Here is a 12,489-nt window from a genome sequence, read left to right on the forward strand (position 1 = left end):
GAGTGGTAAGCAGTTTCAACCGAGTCCCACCCGATGCCATACAATGGGTGCCACACGTCCAGCGGAAGAGAGAGAAAACCACTCACATCAGACGGGTAAACATCATGTTACTTACTCGCCCGATATGGACGGAGACCATAGGATCTGGAGGCTCCAGATCGATAGTGGAAATGCATTCCGATGGATGACCAGAACTGACGAGGTAAACAGACAGAGTTGTATAGGATTTGAAGTCCCACGTGGATGATGCATTGGTAGAAGGACGTGTTTCGTGGGAATTCTTGGAGTTAACGGAATAAACAGTCATTTTGAAAACATCCAAGAGAACTGACACTCAGTTCGTTATGAAACGGGTGGCCACCTCCTTGTGAGGTGTTATACAGTGATGATGATGTAGAATAGAGGAATTCAAATGGAAAGAGGTAGGGGAACCAGAAAGCCAAGAAGCGAAAATGAACAGTCAAAAAGCAGATTGGCTTTAAAGCCACAAGCTGACAGAGAAAGAAAGGAGCAGTTAGCAAGTAAGTTAGAAGCAGAAAACTGAGAGCAGAGAACATAGAGAAGAAATCGAGCTGACCTGCAGAAGCAAAAGGCAACATCGAGATAGAGATAGAGAGAGCATAGAGTTTGTGTACTCTAGAGAAGGCTTGAGAGGTCCAATCGAACTCCTTTGTAAATACCTGTCATGTATTGAGTCTTAGATTGGAATCATACCATTGTGACCCATAGGAGGTCGAGAATCAGTAAAGAGAGTCTGTGTACTCTAGAGACTTGGGGAATCCAAGTACAGTCTTGCTGATATCTATCTGTTGAGTGAGACTCAAATTGAGCTCACTGTTGTAAAAACTCTGCTTTGAAAACATAATAGAGAGGTCACCACTGAAGGCTGGACCAAGAGATGTAGCCCAGGAGTATTGGGTGAAATCCTTATTAAACTTGTTGTGTTTATATGTTTTGCCTATTGTGTTTTCTCTAACTGCTTTGGTGTCTGTTTATTTCGTAATCTTATCGATCCGTTGCATAAAATAACATAGGCATATCCATGCACATGAGTTTGTAATACCTTATTGTTTGTCTTCGATAAATTTCGGATCAAGTAGTATCAGAGCTCTAGGTTACTAAGGTTAGACAAGCTTGTGCTGGATTTTGTTGTTGAATGCTAACTAGGACAAAGCTCAAATTAACAGGAGAGTTGGTTGAAGCTAACCCATAAATTGGAAGAGTCTACCCTAAGAGGAAAATGTCAGAAGAAAGTCCCTTGGAATCAGACTCCCAGTTCATGGATAGTTTCATGACCATGAGAGCCATGGTGGAGGAAATGTATAGAGAATTTAAGAAAGGTAGAGATGAAGATTCAAAAAACTCCAAACAAGATAAAGGAGTAGAAGAATCTCTCCTCCATGACCATTCTAAAGGGAAAGGAAAGAAGAAAAGCTTCCCACACCTCCTAATAGCCCTAAAAATAAAAAGAAAACATCTTTGATTAAATTAGATGTTAAATTAGATTTGTCGATATATGATGGAGAGTTGAATGGAAAGAAGCTGGATAATTGGATTAGATAGATTGATGTGTATTACAGGGTGCAGAGCATTGACTCAGACAAAAGTAAGATTCAGCTGGCTGGCCTACACCTTGGAGGCATTGCCTTGGTATGGTGGGAAGGTAGGACACAAGCTGACATGAAGAATCATGGTAAAATTCTTTCTTTTTGGAGCGAATTTGTTTCTGCAATTAAAAAGCAATTCTATCCACTAGCTTATATGCAACAAGCCATGATGAGCTGGAAAACTTTTCGCCAATTAAAAGGGTAAAGTGTACAAGGCTACACCCAAGAATTTAGAAATAGAGCTTTGATTCTAGGAATTTATTTAGACTCACCTGAAACTCTGTTGAAGTATATACGTGGTCTACACAGCTATTTAAAGTACACCATTCTCATGTTTAATCCCACTAGCATAGATGAGGTATCTGTTCATGCTACACATCTAGAGGTTAGAAGTAAGAATGTGAACCCAGAAGTTGGGGGATCATCAAAACCCACTGCAAGCAAAAGCAAGGAAAAACAGAAATGGAAAGAGAGGAAGACAAATGCTGTACAAAAGACCAAGCCTTCGTGCACTCACTGCAAGAAGGATGGACATGATGATGAACACTGCTGGATTCTACATCTGGAGCTAAGACCCAAGAAGTTCGATGGCGAAAAGAAGAATACCTTTTTAGCTATTCAAAAGGATTTGGCGTCAGACTCAGGAGATGAAACAAAATCGCAGACACAGGTATAAAATGTAAAAATTATGAAGCATCTACTAGTAATTCTGCACAATCTACTAATAATGAAGAAAATGAGAGGAAAAGACATGACCTTTTTCATATTTGAGTTATTTCCAAGCATCAAAAGATTGATACTTTGTTTGATAGTGGCTCACAAGTAAATTTAATTTTTGAAGCAATTGTAAAGAAGCTGGGATTACCAACCACACCTCACAAGAAGCCATATCCATTAGGTTGGTTATGTGATAAAACAAAGCTACAAGTGACTAGGCAATGTAAACTTAAGTGTTCTTTTGGGTCAACATTTGTAGATGAGGTTGAGTTAGATATAGTTCCTTTGGATATATGTGGAATTGTTTTAGGAATTCCTTACTTGTATGATAGGAAATCTATTTTCTATAGATCTAAAAACAAGTATCAACTAGTTAAAGATGGAATCAAATATATTGTAAGAGCTCATAAAATCAAGAATAATTATACTGTCATAAACTCAGGGCAGATGAAAATAATTGTACGTTCATGCAAACATTTTTTACTGATAGTTGTAAAGGAAGAGAAACCTGATAAAACCATTATATTTGAGGGCTGTAATGCTAAACAACAAGCTGATTTAGAAAAAGTTGTTTCAGAATATGATATACTATTTCAAGAACCTAAATTTATTCTGCCACCCCAAAAGGAAATAGTACATGATATTAATTTGCAGCAAGATGCTTCATTGCCTAACATCGAAATGTATAGGTTGTCCGCTTTAGAGAATGCAAAAATCAAGAAGCAGGTACAGGAACTTCTCGAGAAAGGGTTCATAAGACCTAGCACATCACCATGTGGGTCTCCTATTGTCTTGGTGCGAAAGAAAGATGGCTCATGGAGAATGTGCATTGATTACCGAGCACTGAATAAGATAACGATAAAAAATCGTTATCCCCTTCCTCGCATAGATGATCTATTAGACCAGTTAAAAGAAGCTGTTTATTTTTCCAAGTTGGACTTGCATAGTGGCTACCATCAGGTCAGAGTTGCAGATCAAGGTGCATGGAAGATTGCTTTCAAAACAAAGCAGGGATTGTATGAGTGGTTAGTTATGCCTTTTGGCTTAAGTAATGCTCCTTCTACTTTCGTGAGAGTAATGAATGATGTACTCAGGCCTTTTATTGATGATTTTGTCGTTGTATATTTAGATGACATTCTTATATTTAGTAAAACATGGGAAGAACATTTGAAGCATGTCAAGCGGACTCTAGATGTTTTGAAAAGAGAGAATCTCTATGTTAAGCTCTCAAAATGTGAATTTGGCAAAACATATTTGAATTATTTGGGTCATATTGTAGGGGGTGGTGAATTAAAGATAGATCCCTCTAAGGTTGCAGTCATTGTAAACTAGCCTAAACCCAAATCTGCTACAAAAGTTAGAAGCTTTTTTGGAGTAGCACAATATTGGAGAAAGTTTATTGCTATCTTTTCCTTGATTGCAGCTCCCTTACATCCTTTAACCGGATTGAACAAGGTGTTTCAGTGGGGAGGCAAACAACAGAAAGCCTTTGACACCTTAAAAGAAAAGATTAATATAGCGCTAGTACTAGCACTGCCTGATCTTCAAAGATCATTTGAGATTGAAATAGATGCCAGTGACTATGCCATGGGAGCAGTGTTGATACAACATGGTAAACCCATATGTTTTCATTATGAGACATTTAATTCTGTAGTAGTTAATTACCCCACATATGATAAGGAATTATATGCATTAGTACAGAGTGTGAAAAAGTGGAAACATTATTTAATGGGCAAAGAGATAGTTATACATACTGATCATTAACCAGTGCAATATTTACACTCCCAAACTAAGTTACATCAATCAAGACACTATAGGTGGATGGGTTTTCTATAATAGTTTCATCTTGTCATCAGATATAAAAAGGGCATACACAATAAGGTTGCAGATATGTTGTCCAGACCAATCATAAATGCATCTACTATACTTAAGCATAATTCAGTATTGCATGAAAGATACATTAAACAATATGCTCAAGATATAGATTTTAAAGATGTATATGCAAATTTAAGTCACGCTAAACAAGTAGAAGAATTGGATTATCATGTTAAGGACCAACTCTTATATCATTTTGGAAAGTTATGCATTCAACAAACTGAAAGAGTAAATATAATTCAAGAAGCACACACTTCTCTAATATCAGGTCACTTTGGTGTAAGTAAAATAGTTGCACAGCTGCAAAGATTTTGTTATTGGCCAAAAATGAATGAGACAGTTTCTAGATATGTAAGAGGGTGTACTATGTGTGCTAAAAGCAAGCCCAACAATAGAAAACTAGGCTTGTACACTTCACTACCAGTTCCTTCTCATCCTTGGGAAAGTGTTTCCATGGACTTTGTTGGGGGACTGCCTAAATCTAGAAAAGGTCATGAATATTTATATGCTATTGTGGATAGGTTTAGTAAAACATGTATTTTAATACCTTGTAACAAATAGATTACAGCTAAACAAACAACAAGTTGTTCTTTTAGAATGTATGGGTTCATTTTGGATTACCCACTTCCATTGTATATGATCGAGATTCCCAATTTGTTGGGAAGTTTTGGTCGAGTCTGTGGGAATTGATGGACACTAGGCTGAAGAAGAGCACAACCTTTCATCCACAAACAGATGGCCAAACAGAAGCTGTTAACAAGACAATGATCCAGTTGCTCAGAGGCTATTGCAGAAAGCATTCCAAGCTTTGGGTTGAACATTTATGTTATGTGCAACATGCTTACAACTGTGCTAAACATTCTTCTACACAGAGACCTCCTTTAGAGACCTGTTTTGGTTTCACACCAAGGTCTCCCTTGGATTTTGTCTTTGGTAAATACATAGCGGTTGATGGACACAATGATGTGGACAAGGCAACCAAGTTCATTGAAAAAATCCGAGAGATTCACCAAGCAGTACAAGAACAACTGGAAAAGAGTCGAGACAAGTACAAGGCAAGGCATGATGAGCATCAGATTGAGCATAATTTCCAAGTTGGTGATCAAGTCTAGCTGTATATCAGCAAGGATAGAATGCAAGGTGAAGGTAAGAAGTTTAAGCCAATAAGGTAACCTTTCAAAATACTTGAGAAAATTGGTGATAATTCTTTTCGCCTTGATTTTCTAGCTTACACGCACATCTATTCAGTTGTTAATGCAGAAAGCTTGAGACTATTTAAACCTTCATTGATTGAAGATCCCGAAGAGTAGAGTCAGTTGCCTTCTATTGATGATCTGTTATCTGAATATCTCAATGAATTACAAGAAGATACAGTTCTAGATAGGAAGGTGAGAACTACGCGCAGAGGGGATGTTGAATACCTCAATATTGGACTCAAAGGTTCAAAACTAGGCAGTGCGAAATGGATAGAAATTGGGCAAGCGAGGAATTTGTACCCTCACTTGGTTGATGCTTAAAAACCAAATTTTGGTGGTCCAAAATCTTTTTCAGTGGGAAGTTCGTGATCTGAATTGGATCTTAGAATACTCTCTAAGTTTTCATGAACTCTGTAAAATTCATGCCAAAGTTTCAAAGTCTTATAAAGATCAAGCTTATCAGAGATATCCTCATAACAATTGCAATTTGTGATCAACGCGGAGCAACGAGGACCCTCGATCAAGCGCGCAGATTTTCGGCCCATGGTAACACGCGATATCACGAACTAGCAGAATGGGGGATCATTTCAAGAAACGGGGCCAGTTTCTGATATACGATTAGCGACAAGTCTCTAATCACATATCGTTGGGAAAACCCCTCTGAGAAGGAAAAGCACCGAGTGCCCAGACCTAAAAAGTTATAAAATGTAACAGATATCGTGCCGACTTCGTCAAAGGCGAGGTCCCACAAAAACCAACAGAGTATCGGAAGGGCTTCGAGTGGTAAGCGGTTTCAACCGAGTCCCACCCGATGCCATACAATGGGTGCTACGTGTCCGGCGGAAGAGAGAGAAAACCGCTCACATCGGACAGGTAAACATCATGTTACTTACCCACCCGATATGGACGGAGACCGTAGGATATGGAGGCTCCAGATCGACGGTGGAAATGCGTTTCGATGGATGACCGAACCTGACGAGGTAAACAAATAGAGTTGTATAGGATTTCAAGTCTGACGTGTTGGCATAAGGACGTGTTTCGCGGGAATTCTTGGAGTTAACGGAATAAAAAGTTGTTTTGAAAACGTCTAAGAGAAATGACACTCAGTTTGTTATGAAATGGGTGGCCACCTCCTTGTGAGGCGTTATACAGTGATGATGACGCAGAATAGAGGAATTCAAATGGAAAGAGCAGGGGAACCAGAAATCCAGGAAGCAGAAACAAACAGTCAAAAAGATGATTGGCTTTAAAGCCATAAGATAACAAAGAAAGAAAGGAGCAGTTAGCAAGTAAGTTAGAAGCAGAAAGCTGAGAGCAGAGAACAGAGAGAAGAAATCGAGCTGAACTATAGAAGCAAAAGGTAGCATCGAGATAGAGACGAAGAGAGTAGAGAGTCTGTGTACTCTAGAGAAGGCTTGAGAGATTCAAGTGAACTCCTCTATAAATACTTGTCATGTATTGAGTCTCATATTGGACTCATACCATTGTGACCCATAGGAGGTCAAGAATCAGTAAAGAGAGTCTGTGTACTCCAGAGACTTGGGGAATCCAAGTACAGTCTTGCTAATATCTATCTGTTGAGTGAGACTCAAATTGAGCTCATTGTTGTAAAAAATCTGCTTTGAAAACATAATAGAGAGGCCACCATTGAAGGATAGACTAGGAGACGTAGCCCAGGAGTATTGGGTGAACTCCTTATTAAACTTGTTTTGTTTAGATGTTTTTCCTATTGTGTCTTCTCTAACTGCTTTAGTGTCTATGTATTTCACAATCTTATCGATCCTTTGCATAAAATAACATAGGCACATCCATGCACATGAGTCTGTAATACCTTATTGTTTATCTTCAATCAAGTTCGGATCACAAACCCCTTGAATTAATTGGCTATATCCAACATTGTACAATCTTTATGTTCATTATAAGTGGGATCAACCATAAATTTATTCATGATCAAGTCACACCAAAGACACATTTATATATCCATTTAGTGAAAAACTACTATATCATGGTTGCAAATGGAGGACCCATTAAATGTGGGGGTCATTTTGAAAATGTGAACCTTCAAATTGGAGGTTACTCTTTGAAATCAAATGGGTGGTTGTGACATTGTTTTTGGGGTTGAATGGTTGCACACTCCATGCCCCTTCACCATGGACTTCAAAGAGTCATACGTACGTGAGATTCCAGAAGGAATACCATTGTTACACTTTCCAAGGAATCATGGATAATTCTCCTAAGATTGTCAATTCTAACTATATTAAAAACTCCTTAAAAAGGGAAATTGTAGAATTATAGCGCAATTCAATGTCATTCAAGTCTTTAAGACTGCTTCCCAACCCATTCACTCTAACCTACAATTAGTATTATCCAACACCAAGTAGTTTTTGAAACCTCTCCAAGGCCTCCCACTCTCTTGTGATGTGCATGATCATTCTATTACTCTCATACCTAGTAGCCTCCCCCCTAATTTTTTTGCTTATTGTGACCCATTTTCTAAAAAAAAATGAAATTTAAAACTTTGTTCAATAATTATTAGCTATGAGTGTCATCCTACGTACCAATCCTTACCCCCCCTATTGTCATGATATTAAAAAAGAGGGCATTTGTTGTTGAATCCCAATTTTTTTAATCTCAACAGAATCATTTCCAAGGATAAGTTTCACATTCCATTCATTGATGATATCATAGATGAAATCCAAGGTGCTCAAGTTTTTTTCCAAACTTGATCTCTATTTAGGGTATCACCAAATTCATATGAAAGAGATTGATATCACCAAAATAAATAAATAAATTGCACTCATGAAGGCCATTATGGGTTTTTGGTGAAGCCATTTATCCTTTCTAATTCATTTTCCACCTTTGGAGTCTCATGAACCACATATTTAAACCAATTCTATGTCATTTTATCCTTGTCTTTTTTTATGACATCCTTATCTATAGTAGAACTTGGTAGGCCCATGTTAACCATATGGATCATATCTTTCAACTACTGTTTCATGATCAAATATTTCTCAAATGTACCAAATTTTTCTTTAGTGTTAAGAATAAGAATATTTTGATGCTATTGTTAGCAATATTGTTGTACAAGTGGGCCCCAAAATATTTGAAGCCATGAAGGATTGGCCCCATCCTACAATTCTTAAAAGTATACACATTTCCCTTGATCTCACGTAGAGTAATATGGAAAGTTAATCCAAAATTATGGAGAAATTGTTGTTCCCTTCAATGCCTTGCTTAATCAAAATGTTTTTAATTGAATTGTAAGAGTAGATCATGCTTTCTAAGAATTGAAGGATGATATGTGCATAACACCGATCTTAGCTCTACCTGACTTAACTAAAGCCTTTGTTTTGGAAAGTTACGCCTTAGGAAAAAGAATCGAAATTGTTCTCATGCAAGAAGGAAAACCCTTTGCTTTTACTTGTAAACAACTTATGAGCGACACTTGGGGAAATACACCTATGAAAATGAAATGTTGACCATTTTTCACATTGTGCATGTCTAGCATCCCAACTTACTTGGGAACATTTCCAGATTAAAATGGATCAATGTAGCATGTTAATGGTTTCCATTATTGACCAGTAATCAGGTGGTTTTCTAGCATGTTTGACTTTATCACATTCATTCACATATTAGAATTCGTACTTTGATCGGGTTGGGATGGAGTGCAAGACCCTGAGTCTTATCTGATATGACTTAGGCTGTGTGGAATTATGTATTATTCATGATTCTACACATGTTTCTACTATACGGATGGTTGTGACAATACCATGGGACTTTACATTTATGATGATCCTTCTATATCGAGTGTTTGTGTCCATACCTTGGATCTTAGATTTACAGATGATCCTTCTCATTCAGATGGCTGTGCCCATACCGTGGAACCTTTTTATAGTCCTTTATTCGGATGGCTGTGTCCATACTGTGGATTCATGTTTTGATATCAAATATGTATATGTATATGTGTCCTTGATTTGTAGGTCTTCTGAAAGTTTTTGCTATCGTCCCTGCAAAATCTCATAAAGCATCTCAACCATCACTCCCTATTCTGCCTTCATGCTTTAGGGGGCATCTGTTACACAATATTTTGTCACACCTCTTGCACTTCCCCGTGACATACCTCGAAGTGCCTAAAACATGATCATCATGCAGTGTACTCATCTAGATATGCAGCTTAGATCCTCCCTAAAACAATGATGAAAAATGCCTTGAACTTCTCGTGAAGGAAATGGCTCTAAAACCCTAATTTTGGCCTCATCTCCCCCCTCACACTGAAAACCGTGATGGTCGCTAGTTGCACTATACTAGCCCCAATGTTATAGACATATTTGGGCATTGCAACCCCAAACTCATATGTCCATAAACTAAGGACTCCTTAAGTCACTAAAAGTGTTGCTTCATACGCTAAAGGATCATGGTCAATTGATTACACCATTTGCCAGAAGTTCCACCTGAAAAACTATTTAGAACTGGCCAAAATTGGACCATACAGACTGCTCCATGGGCAAGGTGTGATGCATACTGACTGCCTAACTAGCTAGGTGCGATGCATACTGAAATGGCCTTCTGCGGGGTGTGATGAGCGAGAATAGACAAATGGCAGAGAAAGTTTGCAAGGTGGATGATCATGGAATATTCTAGAAACTTCTCCTATGACACTTGCCTCTCTGAATTCGCCCAGGGATGAGTAAGAGATCATTGAAATCTCCAAGTGGAACCAAGAACTATCAATGGAATGACACTAATAAAAAATCCAGCGCTGACTCACACCCTTGCAAGACATCTATAAATGGATCCCTCATCTGAGAGATCTAGAGGCTGGAATTTTGTATTTTGTAAGGAAGTGCTGTTGGTTTGTTGGTGGGAAGAGACATTACGTTGTTGGGTGATTTGCTTGTTCATGAGGTGAAGAGGGCTTCTACAACTGGGAGGATGATGCTGGATCATAAAACTGGGTTGTAATCCTCTCTTACATTACTATTAATAAAGTTCTTTGAGTTTTCCTCCATATGATCATGTATTTGTGAATCTTTTTTATGAATGTAATTGTATGGTCAATGTGTTTCTGATTTTGCATTGTTTATGATGTTTTCGATAGAGATGTTTTGATAGTTTGCTGTTACTTTGACTCTACAAGTACTCTTTGAAGTGGGACAAGTAGGAGAGGAATGGCAAATTCTATCAAGGACAGGAGAAATCAAGCTAGGATCAAAGTGGAAGATCCAGGTTGGTCCTATTTTCTTCTCTTCCATCTATCACACTTAAAGGAACTCTTGAAAAGCTTTCGTTGTTTGTTTCTAAGATAGCTACCCGTCTTAGTGGGATTAGTAGTTCGAATCGACACTAGTTTTCCCTGAAACAAAATGGCGACTCCACTAGGGAATTAATAGTTTGTTTTGTTTGTTTATTGTTTACTTTATAAACCACAGATGGAGCCTGAAGTTAGCGAGCTAGCCTTCGAAACGCCTTTTCTATGCAATTGCGAAGTAGATGAATGCTGCTTCAGTCAATCTTTGGGTTGGTTTATGAACTAAACATATGACTTAAAAAGCATTCTAAGTGCCCTTTTGGTAGCTCAGAACCTCATCAGATCTTACCCTTATGCTTTGTTTTTATTGTCCATCATTACTCAACCTAAATCATTGTTCTTAGCTGCAAATTTTGAGCAAAAACAAGCTTCGTTTTGCTCCCTGGCCTATCGCACTGTCTGTAACTATGAAACCTGGATGCATCGCAACTCCCGTGTGTTGCAAGTGAGATGCATCTCTGTTTCCCTATGTTGCAGGTGCGATGATTGAGTGACACTGTTTTCTTCTCTGAAATTTGGTTTTTTTCCTCCTTGTTTTCAGCTTTATTCAGTAGTTTTGTTGTACATGATCAATACCCTCTTGCTGAAACCTTCTTCCTTCACATTATTTCAGCCTCCATCAGTTAGGAATTGTAAATGTTTTTGTGTATTTTTCAATCATTTACAATCTTCCTTTGTCGAAAGTAGCCTAATCGAATTGTCGTTTTTGATGCAAGTGTCATAATTCTCATTCTGAATCAAAAGAAGAGTGTCGTAAAGTCTTCCTCTTCTAGATAGTTGATTGTACTTTTGTCATTGTATTTGATTTGAAATTATTAGTATTTGAAGTGTCGAAACAGTTTTCAATTTGAAATCGAAAAGTGTCATCTTAGTCTTCCTTTCATTTTGAAAAGAAAATTGTTAGTACTTTCGCTTTGAAAGAAAATAGTTCAGATCTGTACTTAGCTTTCCTTTTTCCATTCACACATTAAGGAAGCGGAAAAAAAATACATGCATGTGCATATGCATTTTGACTACATGTGAAATTTGATTTAGGAAAGTGCATTTAGTGTGTGCTCTATGCTCTCTGCTGAAAGAAAATCATTATCTTCTTTCCGTTGTAGCTAGGAATTTCATCGCTAAAAGAACGTAAACGACTGTTTATAATTTTAGATTTCATATTTAGGAATTTCACATATACATCATGCGGTGAACCTTGAAAGACAAACTTCTGAGCAAGATCAACCATAAAATAAATCTCAATGAACATAAAAAAGCTTTGGAACCTAATGCAACACATCTAGAAGTCTAGGCTAGAGACGTGTTCCGGCGTTGTAAAACCTGGTAACTATCGTTTTCATCAAAGGTTGGGTCATTCCTCCTTTTTGATACAACAAGTGCCAGTACAGACTTATGCTCCCCGTACCGTCGAGTACATATTGGGAGACCACAATAGGCTGATATCCTTTATCCTTAGGAAGCCGTGTCTGTCACCCTATCGATCGTAATACATTGAACACAACATTTGGGAAGATTGAATGTCGTACATAAGTCCTTGGTAATTTCTCTATCATTTATCACCAAGGTGTATTTTGTAGTTTTACGATCGATTTGGTAAACCCTCTGTCTAGACTTCCAGAGTAGTCACTTTAATTCCTTTTCGACTCCTTAAAAGAAAAGGTCCATCTGAGCACTTATCACTTGAGGCTCATTAAAAAGCAAACACGACTAGAGTCACCTTTAGTTTTTTCTCGACTCTTAAAAATTGAAAAAGCAAGTTGCGTCAAAGTGTCTTAAAATTTATTTT

This window comes from Pinus tabuliformis, chromosome 2_2 (assembly GCF_031772625.1).
Source record: "Pinus tabuliformis cultivar Carrire ecotype Pingquan chromosome 2_2, CPIR1, whole genome shotgun sequence".
Lineage (NCBI taxonomy): Eukaryota > Viridiplantae > Streptophyta > Pinopsida > Pinales > Pinaceae > Pinus > Pinus tabuliformis.